This window comes from Ascaphus truei, unplaced genomic scaffold (genome assembly GCF_040206685.1).
Source record: "Ascaphus truei isolate aAscTru1 unplaced genomic scaffold, aAscTru1.hap1 HAP1_SCAFFOLD_1631, whole genome shotgun sequence".
Lineage (NCBI taxonomy): Eukaryota > Metazoa > Chordata > Amphibia > Anura > Ascaphidae > Ascaphus > Ascaphus truei.
Genome location: NW_027454523.1, coordinates 33,519 through 52,605, shown reverse-complemented (window position 1 = coordinate 52,605; position 19,087 = coordinate 33,519). Strand labels below are relative to the sequence as shown.

Below are 19,087 nucleotides of genomic sequence, written 5' to 3'. Positions count from 1 at the left end.
CTAACGGAGAACGCCCTGAGGCACGGTTCAAAAGACCGTATCCAGTTATAACCTCTGTGTACTGGTGGTGTTTAATGCAGAGATCAAAATCACAGGTAGCCTCTCTAGAGTCCGGTAATAAACGCTGATCAGACCTAATAATTATAAGTTACTGATAGGTACAAGGGGTAAGGAACAGCCTGACTCATAAGTCATATTGAGTCTCCCTCTAAGCAAGTAAATATAGATTGCTAGGGCTGATCATGGTCTGTGACCAGTTCCCCTGATTACACCTCCCTCCCTTATGTGCATATAGTATGCTGGTGACCTGAATGGTAGCTATGGTAGAAATGGGAACATAGCAAACATAATGATGCACAGTATAATATCAGGACATAAAAGTATCTTAGGTCCTAATAGGGGTGCTACTTAGCTCATGGGTGCATATAGAAGCCATTACACCATCGTAGGTAGAAGGGAACGGCTACAGGATACCATGGGAGGGGTGTTCCGGTCTCGAGGTGTAGCCGTTCCCTTCTACCTACGATGGTGTAATGGCTTCTATATGCACCCATGAGCTAAGTAGCACCCCTATTAGGACCTAAGATACTTTTATGTCCTGATATTATACTGTGCATCATTATGTTTGCTATGTTCCCATTTCTACCATAGCTACCATTCAGGTCACCAGCATACTATATGCACATAAGGGAGGGAGGTGTAATCAGGGGAACTGGTCACAGACCATGATCAGCCCTAGCAATCTATATTTACTTGCTTAGAGGGAGACTCAATATGACTTATGAGTCAGGCTGTTCCTTACCCCTTGTACCTATCAGTAACTTATAATTATTAGGTCTGATCAGCGTTTATTACCGGACTCTAGAGAGGCTACCTGTGATTTTGATCTCTGCATTAAACACCACCAGTACACAGAGGCTATAACTGGATACGGTCTTTTGAACCGTGCCTCAGGGCGTTCTCCGTTAGCACACTTTGTGCTTGCCCTCTGCAGAGCTCACACACTATTCAGCTACGCATCCCACCATTACATACATGAGGCTATAACTGGATACGGTCTTCGAACCGTGCCTCAGGGCGTTTCCGATAGCACACTTTGTGCTTGCCCTTTACAGAGCCTACACACTATTCAGCTACGCATCCCACTACTACATGCATATGGTGGTTGAGTTTCCATTTTTATGATGATCATCTTTGTTGCGTTGTTATTGTTTTCACCATGTTTTGTTTATTTGTTGTACACACCGCTTAAGTGGACTAGGGACATCATCCAGATATATACCATCTGTCCATTCGGTGTAAGATAATCACCCTTCCAGACTTAGCTTCAATGACCTATACCATTTTAGGTTCATTGAATTATTGATAAAAGGATTTCCATACGGCTTATGGGCCGTCGATTCTGGTATTATAGTAATGGGGATTGTCTGAGCGACACAGTTCCACATTAAGGTGTTGTCATACTTATATCTCCTCTCAAGTGAGGACGATTTTGTTTGGTTTGCCTACTAGGGGCTGGCCCTGGATTATATATACCATGCCCCTCTATACAATCCTATTTTAAACCTTCTCTTGTGATTAAAAGGTTTTTAAATACACTCATTATCATCAATCACTGGCCAATCCGAGTGCATTCAAGGAGGATCTTTTTCTCTTTTTTTCAGCTATGGCCATTTAGTATGTAAGTCTACCTTTGCATTCATTATTCAAATACATGTTATCGTAGGTCATGTGAGGTGTCATAATATGCAAATATGGGTTCATAATATCTATCAATTTAACTTTTGTTGTAAACACATATTTTAATCATGCTTTACAACGACAAGAACACTCAGTTGTTCAATTTGTGCAAACTTCATACAATATTAATGCAAGCTTCATTACATGTCTATGTTTACAAGTGAATGCTCATGGGCTACACATATTACACCTAAACAAGCATGTTTGGTATCTCTTGGAACAGCTAGCATTGTAGGAAATGGTTCGTTGTATTAGTAAGAATTAACGTCATATATTTTTTATGTATTTCAAGCGCGGACAAGTTCAGCATCCAAAACAGAAAAGTGGAAACAAATACTACTTGGTGTGAATGCGTGTGGGAATCGTGTCAGGGACCGGAATAATTGTCGCAAGAGATTTGACGATATTAGGGCAAAATGAAAAAGAAAAATACAACAACAACGCTTGCATGCTTCTGGCACTGGAGGTGGCCCGCTAGCACAACGTCTCATCTTAACTCCATTGGAGGAGCAGCTTCGGGAAAAATTACTTCCCGTCGTCGTTGAGGGTTTGGCCGGTGACAGAGATATCGGAATTTATTCGTCAGAATTTTCACCAGGTGAGAAATGTTACTGTACTAGGCGTGTTGTAGGTTACAGTTATTTTCTATATTTCCGCTGCTATTTATACTTTCTTCCCAATAGAAGCATACCTACATCTATATATGTATATATGTCTCTCTCTCTATATATATATCTATCAATATATATTTATATTTCGTTGTCCTACTACAATCACTAAATAATATATAACGTGGCACTGCGTGCTCATTTGAATGTCATCTCCCACAATCCTTTGCTGCAGTGGAAGCAATTTATGCTGGCCGAATATGGGGAACAACAGGGTTGCACACATGTCTAAGACATGCAAATGAGCAAACATTAATATGTACTGTTGCAGTACATACATATATATAATAGTAATTTATATTGAATTTATTTAACACCTACAAACACGACATTACTGCCTCTTCAAATCATGCATCAAAGATATTGCATGCAACGGCCAACAAACATCACTTGCACTAACACATTTGCTTTTGTTTAGGAAAAGGTCCTTTTTCGCTTCATCTCATATACAGAGAGCATAATGAGCCACACGTTGCATATGTTATGTAATTGTGTTCATAGGTAGCACACTTCAGACTACTATTTAGCTCATCTACCATTGAGTTCAAGCAGCTGCAATTAATGTCATCACAGCATACACGTGAACTCAGGGGGTGGGGTTGTGCACACAGCCAAATAACAGGGTCATGTTACGGTCAACTTTGTTGACACCATTTTCTGCTGCTTGAATTAATTGAAAGGTCAGGGTGATTTTAGTTTTTGGGGGAGGGACTACAGTTCTTAAAACCTGACAAGCTAAACAGAAGTTAATCACACTCATTTGAAATGGTAACTCTATGTACAAATTCACCCACCAAACCATTATGTATCAAACCGTACGTTACACATTCGTTCACTCAGATCTATTGTTCAACTTATATCAACACCACATTATGACACCAGTAGCATCTGTGAGCGACACACTGCATGTGTTGTGTTGTTGAGTGGCAGCCACATTCAGGCCTACAACAGCTTCTATTAATGTAGCACACATATCCTGTAACAAAAACAATAACTTTTCCAATATTACCTACTTCATGATAAGCATTGTCAACGTTGATCTCATGATAGTGATGTACATTATTATTGTGATATTACTGCACAACATATGCAGGGTATGTCCAATATTAATAATATTTTGCTAACGCATTACTGCATAAACATTGTATGTTAGTGAAGTAAAAAGTCCAAAGTACACTGGCATGTACATTGTTATTAAAACGAATAATGTTCAGTTTGCCACACACATATTTTCAGTTCATGAAGTGATGCTGTTAGTTAGCCATAAACACTCAAGATACACTAACTCAATGTTCATTATGTACACATGTCCCTTAACAACTGATGTTATTGTTCTATATAGTTGCTCCTGGAGGACATGTGTCACCTGAGACTGAACAAGTGTCTTCACCGGGGTCATGCAGCTCATCGCACCTGGAAGATGAGTGTATGAGGTGTAGGACATATAATATGTTCATTTATATATGTTATGTTGTCATGTTAATTAATTGTTTTTGACATGTTATTTAAATTGGATCACTTAGTGTCATTGAAAATTAAGTGTTTTAAGAAAACATGTATTGTGTTTGTGATGTAAAGTATCATGTACTGCACCGACACACTTTATTCGAGCAAATACCCGGTATGTACCTGGCAGATACCTGGAATGCGCCGCTCCTCACCTCTGACAAGCCCCGTTGCATTTGCCTTCCCAGCCTGGGTTCATGCCTGGCTGACGGGCGGCTGATCTGTTAAATGATAATGATTAGGATTTAATAGGCTGCAATGCTTCGCGTGTCTACCAGATGGCATAAATTCATGAATTGTAATGCAGTATATATATATATACTGTGCAGTATTGCAGCCAGCAGAAATAAAATGCTTCAATCCCTGCTTGGAAAATACCTCAATGCACTCGGGCAGAAAACAGTCACAAACCTCAATACACCCGGGTATACCCGAATTCGTGGGACTAGCCAAGCTCGAATAAAGTGTGTCGCCAGTGTAGGAGTTGTGAGGTTTGAACAACCTTTCATTCATTCTTATTTCACACTGAGTCGAAACATAATTCTTAAGTCAAGGTACATTTTAATGTGACGTCATAAAACGTATGGAAACATGTTAGGTGTTAGTTGTTATCACAGTGTATAATTACATAGTAAAACAGCAGACATTAGCATGCCATTTCATCATGTGTTCATTTATTTTTAGAACATGATGATGCCAAAGACACAGAAATGCAATCAAGTGACCATGAAGAGCTTCCAATTCAAAGAGTAACACAGGCCATTCCTCCAGCAAGTAACACATACGCAGCAATAGCAGCTTCTGAAGAAAAAATTGTTGAAGCAGAAAAACGTCGCCATTCAGATCTGATGTCAGCGCACGAAAGGATGATATCACTGCAGGAAGAAACGATATCACAATTGTCACATCTCCACAGAGTCTTCATTGAAGTTCCTAAACAGATACAAAAATTAAACACGACATTAGAAGCAGTAGTTGTTCAGCTAACCCAAGCTAATCACTTGAGAATGACTACAACAGCACATCATTTCAACTTTAACCCATCAGAGGAAGGATCTTTAGATGCTGCTACTTTTTCACCCCATGCATCTGATCTTCATTCCCCAGGTCGGGATGTTACCGGTACAGTAGCTGAAAGTTCTGTGCATGTTCCTCTCAACATCCAACCGCTGCCATCTGTAGAAAATCTGGAGCTGACACCTACAAAGGAGGCACCAAAAAGAAAAATGCACAAGCAGTTACTACTGATCAGTTTTTGGAAACAAACTTAAAAACACAAACATGAAACGGAGCAAGCATCAGTTGTGCACTGTGTACCAACTTGTTCACAAGTGCCACTGCCCACAAGCCCTGCCCGTGAAGTGTCACAGGCCACAAGCCCTGCCCGTGAAGTGTCACAGGCCACAAGCCCTGCCCGTGAAGTGTCACAGGCCACAAGCCCTGCCCGTGAAGTGTCACAGGCCACAAGCCCTGCCCGTGAAGTGTCACAGGCCACAAGCCCTGCCCGTGAAGTGTCACAGGCCACAAGCCCTGCCCGTGAAGTGCCACAGACCAGTCAAACTGGCTCTGTTTTGCTTAAAGTTGTAGCCAAACAGGGAAAAAAAACCCAACCGACAACAAGCAGGCCTGTGACTCGGTCTCAAAAGGAAAAAAAAGAATAAATGTTCTAATTAAGTAAATCTGTATTTGGCCTTGTGTTGTTGACTTGAGATTATCTAATGAATATTGTATGTATGATCAAGACCTGTTGTTTCCAAACATTCAAGTATGTCCTTGTACACGTGAAGGTTTGGAAATGTTCACAGTCCGAATGAATGCATAATGTAATTAATATTTATGTATTAATCATCTGTTCAGTAATGGTCCAACATTACACACTTGCAATGTTTTGAGAAGCTGACATTCACTTAGCTGCAAAAGATTGTATTTGGGTGTGTTTGGTAGGTAATTTAGGTAAGCATGTTAATAGTAGTCACATGCAAGTTAAAATAAATATATATTTAACTGCTAACATTCTACATTTCAGTTTTGTGCAGGATGAACTGTCAAATATTACTTACCGTCACCTTCCTTGAAGCTTCTTAATGTTGGCCTTTCATCATGTATGAGTACTGGTTTCAATAACATATCTGTGAATGTGTAGTAATATATATGTAGTATCTATGGATATATGTACACACACAGTGTATAACTAATATATATATATATATATATATATATATTAATGTTTTAAACATGTAAATTTGTCTAGAGGTTTTTTATCAAAAGATATATATGATGCTTACTTGTGAAAACACAGTATTGAAAGAAAACAGGCCTTATGTTAGTGAAATATACATGATCTGACCCTTTAACAATATGGGCCTATTATTATGAAGCACATAATTCACTCACCTTGATCACCATTTAAATAGGTTTCATACAAGGCCTACTTACTGCCATCAATATGTTCAGTGTAGAACTGGATTAAATAGATATATTATAGGTTGTAACACTACAGGCCTTGTAAACTCACAAAAGGCCTTGTTTGATGTTAACTCAAAATTGGACACAGCTGACTCTAATAGGCCCTCAAACATACTTACCCTGTAATGTTTAAACCTTTAAATAAGTCTGACCAATATAACAATCCCTGTTTACATATAAGGCCTTAAATACCTTAACACACACACACACACACACACATATTTCATTGTTGGTTTTTGAGACATATATATATCTATTTTAAAATATACATATGTATATGTGTTTATGATATATATATATATATATATATATATCATAAACACATATACATATGTATATTTTAAAATAGATATATATATGTCTCAAAAACCAACAATGAAATGTGTGTGTGTGTGTGTGTGTGTGTGTGTGTGTGTGTGTGTGTGTGTGTGTGTGTGTGTGTGTGTGTGTGTGTGTTAAGGTATTTAAGGCCTTATATGTAAACAGGGATTGTTATATTGGTCAGACTTATTTAAAGGTTTAAACATTACAGGGTAAGTATGTTTGAGGGCCTATTAGAGTCAGCTGTGTCCAATTATATATAGATATCTAGATATACACACATAGTCAAACTGTGTGAGACAGACAGGGAGTTAACCAGACAGAAAGATACACACAGTGAAATGTTGAAAAAAAGACAGAGAAAAACATTAGCAGGTTTGTGTGTATATCTCATTATATGTCACTGTAGGTAGTTGTTTCATAATGCCAACACTGTAGAATTTCTCACCCACATTGTTTTTTAATTAAAATCCTAAACTTGTTTTGAGAATGTAGATTACGTTAAAAACAATGTAACTTTCACAGTGAAAAGGCAATCTTAACCAAAAAATGTGTGCCAATTATTTCTACACATTCAAATTGGTGGTTTAAAAAAGGAGTGAAACATGGAACTTGAAGTCTGACCTTGACAAAAAACCCACAAAAGATAACATTTAAATAGTTTCACATTCAGAAGAAAAAACCTACAACTCAAGTTTCACACACAGAGACGCAGCAATGGCAGAGAATACAACATTGAACAGCCATCCGCATAAATCTTATAAAATAATGATAGCAGAGGCCATCATATCAACTGAACAACACAAAGCCAGCGTGGGGCAGATCTATGACTTGATCAGAAGTAAATATCCATATTAACAAGACCCGTGCCGCGCTGGAAATTTTAAATCATCTGTACGATTCACTTTATCAACAAATGAATGTTTTGAACGTGTCCAGGATAACCTACATGAAAGGTATGGATTTTGGCAGATTGCACCACAATTTAAAATTACCATGGAACATGGCCCATATCTTCTGATAAGTAGCATATTTATTCCTAATACCAATAGCAATGGATCCGCTACTACTGTTCCGTCTGAATCGATACCTGCTGCAATATCTGCACCCTCCATTCCTGAAGCACAGATGCAAGATGAACATAACTACAATGATGTTTTTCCAAACCTTTTTGGTCAAAACACATTAGAATGGCAAAACCAAGAACTGTACGTACCTCCGGACGTATTGTTTGAAGAAGGCAGTGGCGATTCCTATGAGCGCCTCATGGAGATGTGTGTCCTACAGGATTCAACGGTTGCCTCAACCATGGATGAAAATGCATTGTCTTTCTGGAGCGACCAGTTGCAGCCTAACGAAGTGTTACTTCTACAAGAATGGTAAATATAATAATTGTTATGCGTTGACTCACCGTTAAAAGGTTAAATTTTTTTCTATTCACCATTTTTACGCTAAATGCGTGGATACAGCGTAACATTGCAGACAGCATAACATGTAGCGTTCACAAACACATTGTTTCCTATTACAATATACTACAACCAGAAACATTAGTACACATTGGTAACGGAATAAATATACCTAGTTTCCTATCTCTTAAAACATATCATTGCAACATGTTACTATAACTTTAACACACACCTTTTTTTTTTTTTCATGCAACATCTAACAAAAGAGGGTCGGCCACATATGACGTGGGACACTTGTCATGTGCCAAGGCGTCCTTAAAAAGGATTATAGGTGTAAGCCCTACCCCCAACCGACGTGCGCGCATCAAAGCCTATTGGCTGTGTCCGTTTGTTATTGTTACGGTCACTGCACTGTGTCATGCGCGCGCGTCTGTGTTTGTGGGCGTTCACAGTGCGGTAGCCCAATGTTAATTCAGTGGGAGGAGTGTTTGCGGGCACTTCACGCTGCCTTAACATGACGTCACACGTATTGTATTCGCTCATTGGGTGATCGCCCGTTGTTTCCGTCCACACACGTCCGTTTAAAAAGATTATAGAAGTACGTGTTTAGAACGAATGTAGTTTCGCGTTCATTGGATTTGAAAGAAATATTATATGCTTAATGCTAGTAACAACATGTATTGAACGCACAACGTACACATTGTTTAGCGCATGCGCTAACACTTAGTCGACCCAATCGGGAAGTGCGTGCACAAATTAAGATGTGCGCGCACATTATTATGTATACTGCCAACGGAAAGATCATATCCATAGTTATGCCTGCTACGCAATTAACAAAAGGATACATAATGATGTTTACTTGTAACCTTGCACTTCTAACATATAAGTGAATAACGCGTGGATATACACAATCATATAGAGATGTGTAACGCGTTGTCACGGCTAAACATATATAAAGGTGCCATCTGTGACCATCATCTGTTTGCTGTATTTCAGAGATGTCGGGGAAGAATCAATGGGATCAATGTATGATTTCAGAAGAGTCAAACGTTATATGAGATGATTGTGAGGAGGAGCGACCGACTAATATACTACATATGCAACAATTTTTATAATGCTTGCAGCGCATATTAACAAACAATACAAAATGTGATCCGGTTATGCCTATATTTCATAACCACTTAATTAACATAATGATGTTGCTAAACAGTGCAGTTTGTAAATTTTATGTGTGTTCTTTATTTTGTAATAACATTATATGCCATGCTCTGTGTAATATATAACAACCATTGCCACTCTGCAAACACATTAGTGTAGTATATTGTATAATGGAACGTATGACTGTAGAAATTATGTAAAGGAGACTTAAAACCAAGTAGCCATTTCATGTAAAAATTCTCATGTTACATGGGGATGTTGTTAAAATTGTTTTGGAGTGTGGAAAACAATTTTAATGCCAAGATGTAGTGCTCAACTATAATGCATGATGTTATGAATATTAGGTACAGATCATGTAAACATGTAAGTTTCTGTGTATATTTAATTTACCAAACTAACTATATTTTACTGTGTTTATTAAACGTTCAACACATAAAGTGAGTATGATGATATAAGCTACCATAATAAACCTGATGTTATCATTTGACGGTGTTATACATGCAGCATACACAAATTGATACAGACACAAACAGTTGTCTTGAAAAGTGTGCGTATGCAAATGTGCACGTGATTGACGTTCATATGTTGAGAATACTTGTAAATGATCATCATAATAATGATGAACTGATGTGAATGACATTCCAACTATATTAACAACATTGTCACTGTGTGAAATGAATTATGCAAAATTACTAATAAATGTGTGAAATATTTTGCTTTGTGTTAACAGTTTGACACTTGTTACATGTAGGTCATATCAACACACATGTGTGACTTATACATACACATGTGACAATGTAAAACTAATCTTTACAAATAATTGATACCATTACTAATCACATACATTGCAACATATAAGATGTACAAAGCATTGGTGTGATTACAGGCATTTATGCATGGAGTATTATGATCACTCATGTGCATCCGTCATTAATCACCACCCCTAAGGCAAAAACTAGCAGCATTTATCCCCTTCTCTCCACCCACCCCTATATTAGATTAATGGAAATTGTAAGGGAACATACATTAAATGTGATGTCATGTCACTAATCATTTTCAAATACAATGCACATGAAACCTCAATAGTAGCTAAACGCATGTACATGATACAGAAACGAGATGTATGTAAGATTTGAAGTTGACAACTATGTTGGGTTTATACATCCTATAATTATACGTATATAGAGGTAGGCACATCTTATGACAGATGTCAGTTCATATACATTCCATGATCACTCATAGAGGAGATATACCTATAAAAAAATGGAACAATATATAAATTGCAAACATTGACATGACATCTTCATTAACGTAAGCAACACACCAAAGTGTCTATTTGGTGTTACATATGAAACACCATGTATATTTTGTCACATAAAATATGAAAAGCAGCCTGGTGTACACATCATATTGATGCGCATGTTACAGTGTAACAATAACATTGTATGTAACCATACTGCAAGAATGAATGACTATGGCCATACTATGTGTATTGTGTTTGCATAATCAACAACACAATAATAAGAAATTACTCATTTGTTACACCTGTTGTATTCACATACACACAACTAATTTACATTCGAAGGATTATATAACCTGTGCAAGAATAACATACCGGTGCCACATGCCTTTGTCCACACAGCAGAGAAGAGAAATATGTGCAACCCATATTCATCTGTGTCCTAACAGAAGGTTATGTTAAAAAATGTAGTGTTAATATAACATAATTAATATATAAAAGTAGTACTAGGAACATATATGTATTTACTTACAAGAAAAAAAAGTATTTATGACATTCTGGCGTGTCTCGGCACCACTGGCTGTTTGTTCATTTTCAGCTGGTACATTGGTGGGATGCTCCTCTACCAAAGCCTCACCTATGTCTGCGTGTACATTATTTCTGAGTGCCACATTGTGCAAAATGCAACAGGCAATGATAATATCAGACACTTTTTGTGGCTTATATTGAAGAGCCCCACCAGTTCTGTCGAGACACCTAAATCTTGTTTTGAGAAGGCCAAATGTCCTCTCTATAACGGATCGCGTAGATATATGGGCAGCATTGTACCTCTCCTCTGCTTCAGTTTGAGGGTTTAGCACCGGGGTCAACAGCCACGGCCTAATTCTGTATCCTGAGTCACCTATAATCAATGGAGCACACATAAGGTAACATTAGTGATAACATTCTAAAATAAAATCATTCCTAAACAAAAATGAGGTTTGTGTTACAACATCCAAATATGTACTCACCCAGCAGCCAACCAGGTCCAAAATGGCCTTCTTCGAAACCATGGAAGACTGATGAGTTCCTCAGGATAGAGGAATCGTGACTGGAACCAGGGAATTTGGCTACAACATGCATAATCTTCATCATGGCATCGCATACCACCTGTACATTCAGGGAATGGTAGTGCTTACGGTTGCGGTAAGCATGCTCACTCTGACTAGGCGGAATCAAGGCAACATGGGTGCAATCGATTGCACCCATCACACATGGGATCCCGGCTATGTTATAAAAGCCAGTCCTCAATTCCAGCCACTCTGTCTGCTCAGTAGGAAAATGAATATAATTCCTAGCGCGTCTATTGAGTGCACATACAAACTAGGTAAAGGCCCACGAGAATGTAGATTGTGAGACCCCGCCCACTATGCCCACAGTTGTCTGGAATGACGCGGAAGCAAGATAATGTAATGAGCACAACATTTTAACAAGCCCAGGGACTGCACGACCTCTGGCTGTTATAAAATCTAAATCTCCCCGTATCTCTTCATAAAGAGATAATATTGTTGCTGAACTCAAACGATAGCGACTTACTATCTCCTCCTCACTCATCCCATCTAACAGGGATTCTCTCCCTGTAGACACGAGGACGAGGCACTACTTGTCTCCTCTCTCTTCTCCTCTCATCTTGTTGCCCTCTCCCTTGCCCTCTCCCCTCTGCGTCCCTGTCCCTTCCTTGGCCTGTGACATCCTGATCCTCAGCTATGCTCTCGTCCAATATAATCTTCCTCCGTCTCATAAGCAAACGCATCATTTTGTGGTCTGTAGCTGTGAATGCGCAGGTAATTGCCCTCCTTTAAATACCTATGTGATGATGTCAGGTGAGTTGATGAAGTGCAAGGTGTTACATTAACATATCCAAGTAGTTGAATGAAAACTGATATCAAGTATGAAAGAAAAGGATTTTTTGTGTATGTTCAGCAGGCAATAATAATATTTGAGAATGATGTAATGTTACGCATTGTCAACCGTTTAGTTAACAATCATTTTTGGAATGTGTAATTCAGGTTGCACTTCTGAATGCTAGACACAGTCATCTCATTAGGATACAACCATGAGAAACTATGTTGCAACATGTCTAATTGGCCATGTTATTGTCACCTATTCACATGAAGTAATAGTACTGGGAATATCCATATTTTAATCCCATCAGGATACTTCCTATAGATTATGTTAAAATAGTGTTACAGATGAGTAACTTCTGTAGATGTGTGGATACCTTTCGGAAATGTGATTGTAATGCATCGTGTACTATGTAAACATGCAATGTTATTGTGTGTCCAATTGCGGACGTCATCAAAAGAGGGAGGTCACAAAGTACAGGTAAACATGAAAATAAACAGATACATGTCAAAGTGTTAATGCGGCACAAAATCAAAGCATTGTGTATTGTATAGCAACATGACTGTACGCTGAATGTGTTAGATGTGTGAAATCTGTCATAACATATAATATTTTGATCTCCACCTAATTAAAATGTTGCATATGATGGGAACTGTTCCTTTAAGAGTTTACTCTTGGATTATCCATTGACATTATAACATGAAGAATAATGTGTCACGCAACACATGATCACATACACAAGTAAAATGTTGTGGCAATACTAAACGTAAGCGAGGACACGATGAAGTGAATGACATGGACACTGTAATGCCAAGCACATTTTAATTATGACCAATATAACGTAAACATTCCTACACAGTTATAAGTCCACGCTCCATTGACTCCATTGATATAGAGATTATTTTTTTTTCTCCAAGTGCCGCCCCGGCAACCTTGCCGATCCTTCTCCCCTCCAACTTGCCAACTTTAGTTGGCGGGACAAATTCCCGATAATCTCCATTTTTGAGTGCCGATCAACAACGATAAGCTGATCGGGACTACTAGAATACAGCCGAATACAAAAAGTGGCGAAAAGTGGCTTATTGGCAGCCGCATGCCGATAAATTTTTAACAGCAAGAAAAAATGCCAATTTTGAGCACTTTTCGGCGCTTACTGAATCGCAAACGCAAATGTGGCGGGAAAATGTCGAAAAATGCCTTATCGACGCTTAGTGCATGAGGCCCTTAGTACTAATTTGTACCAATCCCTTATCCCACTCTGTCATGAGCTATATCAAGCATTGTGAAACCGATTTAGGCGAGGGCCGCAAACCATCAGTTTGGGAAGATATATGGAGAGCAGTAGCATCCGTCTCCATCAAACTAGCCACAAAAGAAAATAGCTATGATGTACTGCAGATACTTGACCCCTGATAGGCTGAAAAAAATGTTTAAACAAACCACTCCAAAATGTTTCTGGGGTTGCAGTCAAAGGGGAACGATGCTGCACATATGGTGGACTGTCCATTAAAAGCTACTCTATGATCTGAAGTGTTCAGTTTAAAAAATAGGATCTTGGACATAACAATCAGAATCCTTGGTCAGCCCTCCTGAAGGCACCAATACAAAATACGTAATATAATGGACACACATTATGGCTGCCACCAGGTGCACCATTGTGGCCACCTGGAAGGATCCAACACCAGTCCTCACTAAGATAGTTAAAAGTCTGGAAAGCTCTACAATATGAGAAGATAACTGATAATCTAATTGATAAAGCCCTTGAAGCTCAAAATGAGAAGGAGGATCACTTGTACCTCCGTGTTTACCATTGGCAAATAAATACTTATTTTTTTAACTGGAGTCCACCTCGCTTTGTTTAGTTGTGCACCGTTTTTTGCTATCTCTATTTTTGTTATATAATCAGGGGAGCGCAAATTTTTTTCCCTGCGCCCCCGCCAACAGTTCCCCTCTCTCCACCCCCACCACCCCCCTTACCTCAGCTCCGGCGTCACATCACATGACCATGCTGCATCATTTGATGCTGCGTTGCCATGACGACATGTCTAGGAAGCCGCCGGAGCCAAAGTAAGTGAGGTTTACAGAGGCCTTCGCTGCTTCCCTGGCACTTAATTTAAGTGCCTTCGGGAAGCGCGTGGGGCCTCTGTAAACCCCGCACCCCCCGCATTCAGTCTCTCTCTCTCTCTATAGGGACCCTGTATAGTCAGAAAAGGGGAACCATTGTAGGGGTGTGGTGTGTCCAGCAGAGCCACAGTCTGTGTGCAGCGTCAGACTGAGCTGTTTTGCGTGCTGAATCCTGGAGGTTAGTCTCATCAGATAGAGACCCCCAGTTAAATGATCCTAGCACCGGTGCAGAGGAGACCAGTAATCCCTCATCACATGGAGGAACGCTGCCTGGAAAGCCAAGCTGCGGCTGCCTCAACACGTACGTTTGGGGCATTCAGCTGAGTCTCTCACACAGTCCAGTTAGCACAAACCTGTAAGGGTTCCGCTCCAGGGTTTACTGGAACTTGCCCTTACGTGGCCGTTGCAGGCATCTAGATTCTTGGCAAACCTGCTCCTGGAATTAGTAAGTGGCTGCACCTATTCCAGGGCTTTAAATAGCAGCCATCTACTCCCAAACCCTGCCCGAGAATGGTATTTTGTTCCATGTTTTCCCGGACTGGGCCAGGTTCCTGTTGTCTGCAGCTCTAGCCATATTACCTGTCCTCCTGTCTGTGGATTCTCTTTTGCCGACCCCAGCCTGGACCCCGACCTTGCATCTCTGCCGCCTGCCTTGACCTCTGCCAGCATCTTGACTATGATTACTCTAACAGGACTCTGTCCCCTGGCTCTGGTCGATGATCATATATCCCTACCTTAGCTCTGCGGGTTTGTTTCCTTTCGGAGATGAGCAGTTATAAGACCGCCCCATCAGGTCTGGCCTGCTTACATTACCCTGAGTTCGAATCCACAAAATGAGAACCCTGGGCTAATCTCAGACAGGATACAAAGGAGTCGTGAGAGGCGGTGCAGCTGCCCTGAAAGAAAATATGTGAACCAGCACTGCAAAAATGTATTGGTGGCACATTAAAAACAGCAAAAGATCACTCTTACGCGTTTCGCGTGGTCACCCATGCTTTATTAAATGCAATGCACATATTGGTAATAAAAAGGAGCTTTGAGGCACCCAATGGTAACTCATGCTTATGTGTGTCTATTTTAATAGTTGTATAACAAATCTATGTCAATCTTTTTTGTTAAATGTATCTGCAATGTGAGAACATTGTACTTGTTTTCAACATGCAGTTTTTTACATACAGATCTGTATTGTGTTCCCTTGTATCCCTTCACCCTGAGGTAATCACACACCCATCCAAGACAGGATACTTTGCCACAGTTTGGGAGATGTGCCTTTTTGAATCTAATACACTGTGAGTAGGCGATTTATATGAGCCAAAACTCTCTAGCCATCATCCAGCTACTCCATACATTATTGCATTATTGCATTGTTTCTTTCTGTGTTAGGTGACCTGTGTTTTGCTCCCTCTGGACCTTTGGATAAAAAAAGCTAACTTCAATGCCACACGATATCAGACAAAACATTTGTTAATACCATTTCTAGCCTGTGACTCTTGTGCATTCAACGTTACATTATGATCTGAAACATACACTGGGGAAGGAATAAAAAAAGGGAGGAGATAACGACAGAAGGGAGGGTAGAAAGCTCTTGGGTAGGAAATCTCCTCCCAGGACGTAGGCACCTGTGTGGAAAGTTCTAAATATGAAGGAACAGGGCATAATAAAACTTAGTGAACTTTATGAATTGAACTTGTTATAAAGGCCTAAAGACTTGCCACACCCAAAGCAAGGATACACCCTCCTGCCAATAGATAAACAATACCAACAGATTAACTGGATGCAAACAACAAAGAGTCCATCTCAGGATAGGGGAGACCAACAGATTTTTACTTTCAACCTCAAGATTCTTTTGCAGGTGCATTCTCTGGAGCTTGGGATTTCTCTGGCACCCGGCTTCTTTTCCTGCCAGATGCTTTCATCCATGTGAGTCCGAGTTGCCTCTGCAGAAAAGCTTTGGAAGGTGTGGTTAGATCAGCTGAAATATCAAGTTCCAGTCCTTTAAGAGATCTCTCGCCTTCCTTAATCAATTTTAATGCTAGTTTTTCTTAGCATCTTTCCAGACCAGGAGCCTACAGGGGAAACCCCCATTTATATTTGATTTGATGTTCTCTCAGTCGCGTAGCAATTAGCCGCAATTTTCTACATCATTAAACAGTTGGACGCATGCTCCGTCAAATTCAATATGTGATTTATTTCTTGTAGCGGTTGATTGCTTCTTTTGACTTGAAATAATGCAGCATTATTAACACATCTGTCCCATTGCCTGGGTCCAAGCGCTTAGGCCCTAGGGCACGGGTCTGCGACCTTTCAAGGAAGAGCCACTATTTTTTTACCAAAATATTTTGAGAGTCACACCCCACATGTACACTGGCGACACACTTTATTGAAGTGTGGCCAGTTCCGCAAGCCGGGAGATTTCCCGGCTTGCAAGTGGCATCCCCTCGGCGTGCCGCGCGTCACCGATGCGCGGTCACGCGTCATCGGGTGCCTGCGCCTCCTGCACGCGCGTCCAGGGCTCCCCGAGGGAGTCCTGGTGTCCCGCGATGTGGGGGACGGCGGCAGGGGGTTCCAGGGGACCCGGCGGACCCGGAGAGGGGGAAGCCGCGATCGGCGGGCCTCTCCTCCGCTGCGCGCCCGGCACCCTCCGGCACGCGCCAGGTAACTGCTGCGGCCGAGAACGGGCAAATGCTCGAATAAACTCGGCCGCAGCAGTATGATAATGGATACACCCCCACAAACACATTCATGATATATACATACAGTGTACACACAGTCTCCTCTCTCTCCCCCCTCCCTCCCTCCTTCCCCTGCCCCCCCCCTCTCACGGGTTCCCTGGGAGACTCGTGAGCTGCAGGTAGCAGACCCTGGCCATAGGGTTTTGAGCACTCGGTCTAGCACTAACTGATCTACAGGCGAATGTAGACAGCAGCCTGTGTACGTACGTATTTTGCACGATCATCTTGGGGAACAGATTCAGGTATATATTTCGAAAACATATGTTATTTTGCCTTGAGTGTTTTTCAAGGTGTTCTTGCGCGTCTCTAATTAACGATAACTAGCGGAAAGTACCCGGCGTTGCATTGGAATTCTAAGAAATGAAAAAATACTGAGATGCATAAACGGATAAAAAATTTTTTTTAGTTTCTTAATGCAAAAAAAAGGTGTGTATTTTTTTTCTAATGCTGTTGAGTAAAGTATATTTTAGGTTTTTCCATCAGGCGCAAAAACATACAAATCAGTTACGTCATTGTCGATGTCATTTGCGACGTCATGTATGATGACCTCAGTAAAACATGGGGGGAGTTAAGGTTGTGGTTCCCCTAAACTTCTAAATTTCCGGACTTTTGAAGGGTTTGCTTATAAATCTTAACTACACTTTAATTAGTTTTTTTTTCAATTGCATACATATGTTTGTGTATCTGCCTGTGTGCATAGTGTGTCTGTATTAGTGTAGATATGTATGGTAATAAAAGAGCCTGTGTGTCTGTCAGTCATAGCTCCAAGATCATGAAAACTATATAGTATACATATGTAGCACTCCCCCCCCCCCCTCCCTCCTCTGGGAGATGTTCTTCTGCTACAAGGTGTGGTGCTAGCATACCTGTGAGGATCAGGAGAGCAGGGTCATCTGCGATGTTGAGGAGACCAGTACAGGCTTTTCATGATCACGGATCATGGTACTTAGCGCCTCCAGCTGTAGTGAGCTCCAGGATGCCGAGATCAGTCCCCCACTAAAGCATAGTTCTTCCATCTTGCCCAGGGACTGACACTCAAACAGGAGTATGATGAAGCAAAAGGGATCTTTATTCAGCATTCAATGTAGATCTTCTTTACAGCGGTGCATAGGGTCATCAGAGGATACCAGGCCTCTGGATGGTGCTTACTCTCTGAGTCTGGAGCATCAGATCTTACAGGGCCAACCAGCCATGAGGGCTGGCTTGCCTCTCTACCAGCCGGGAAAAGCTCCTTAGAAGGAGGGGAACAGACTACTTAAATTTGGCACTGCCTCTCTGAGGAACCCGAAGGGGAGGGCTCAAGGTCTGTACCTATACCTGTGTAGCCCTCTTACCCCCACCCTAAGTGAGATTGATGTGGGTAGGTGTATCTGACTACTTATCAGTGTGGTGCGGTACCTGTTTGCCAACCAGGAGAGCTGAGCTTCCGCCACGGGGAACCTGGGGTATGTACTTACACTCGGTGCAGCGCCTCCACTGATGAGGGATCCCAACGGGGTTGGAGTGTGCCCTCACCAGAACCCACATACAGTAAATACACACCATGTGAATAAACAGTATTTACATGAGCTGTAACTTCAATAACACTCTCTTTGCATAACATCAAACAATATATGAATAACAGTGCATCACTCTGAATGCATACCATCCCCTCACCCACGTCCATCATCACATTCCCCTCAGTCTCTTGAGTGTCCACAACAGTAAAGAAAGTGTGAGTGTGAGGGATAGCGCTTCCCTGTGTTGGGGCCCGGTGGTGCACTTAATGTATACTACCTCCCTGACCAGTCCTGGTCAGGAAAATCCTTGGAACTCAGCAACACCACACAGTGATCCCACGGC

General features: G+C 40.8%; 1 long non-coding RNA gene across 2 annotated transcripts in view; it reads right to left on the bottom strand.

The window, feature by feature from the left end:
• Positions 1-4,425: 4,425 nt before the first annotated feature.
• Positions 4,426-19,087, bottom strand: part of LOC142476637 (uncharacterized) — a 41,714-nt gene continuing 27,052 nt past the window's right edge. The window contains exons 2-6 of one of the 2 annotated variants that reach the window (XR_012791858.1): positions 10,881-10,947; positions 7,918-8,069; positions 5,975-6,043; positions 5,035-5,114; positions 4,426-4,847 (exon numbers count right to left, since the gene is read on the bottom strand). This is a non-coding gene — a long non-coding RNA (uncharacterized LOC142476637). Of the gene's footprint in view, positions 5,115-5,974; positions 6,044-7,917; positions 8,070-10,880; positions 10,948-19,087 lie in introns of both variants that reach the window. The other variant, XR_012791857.1, reaches the window with a different exon arrangement.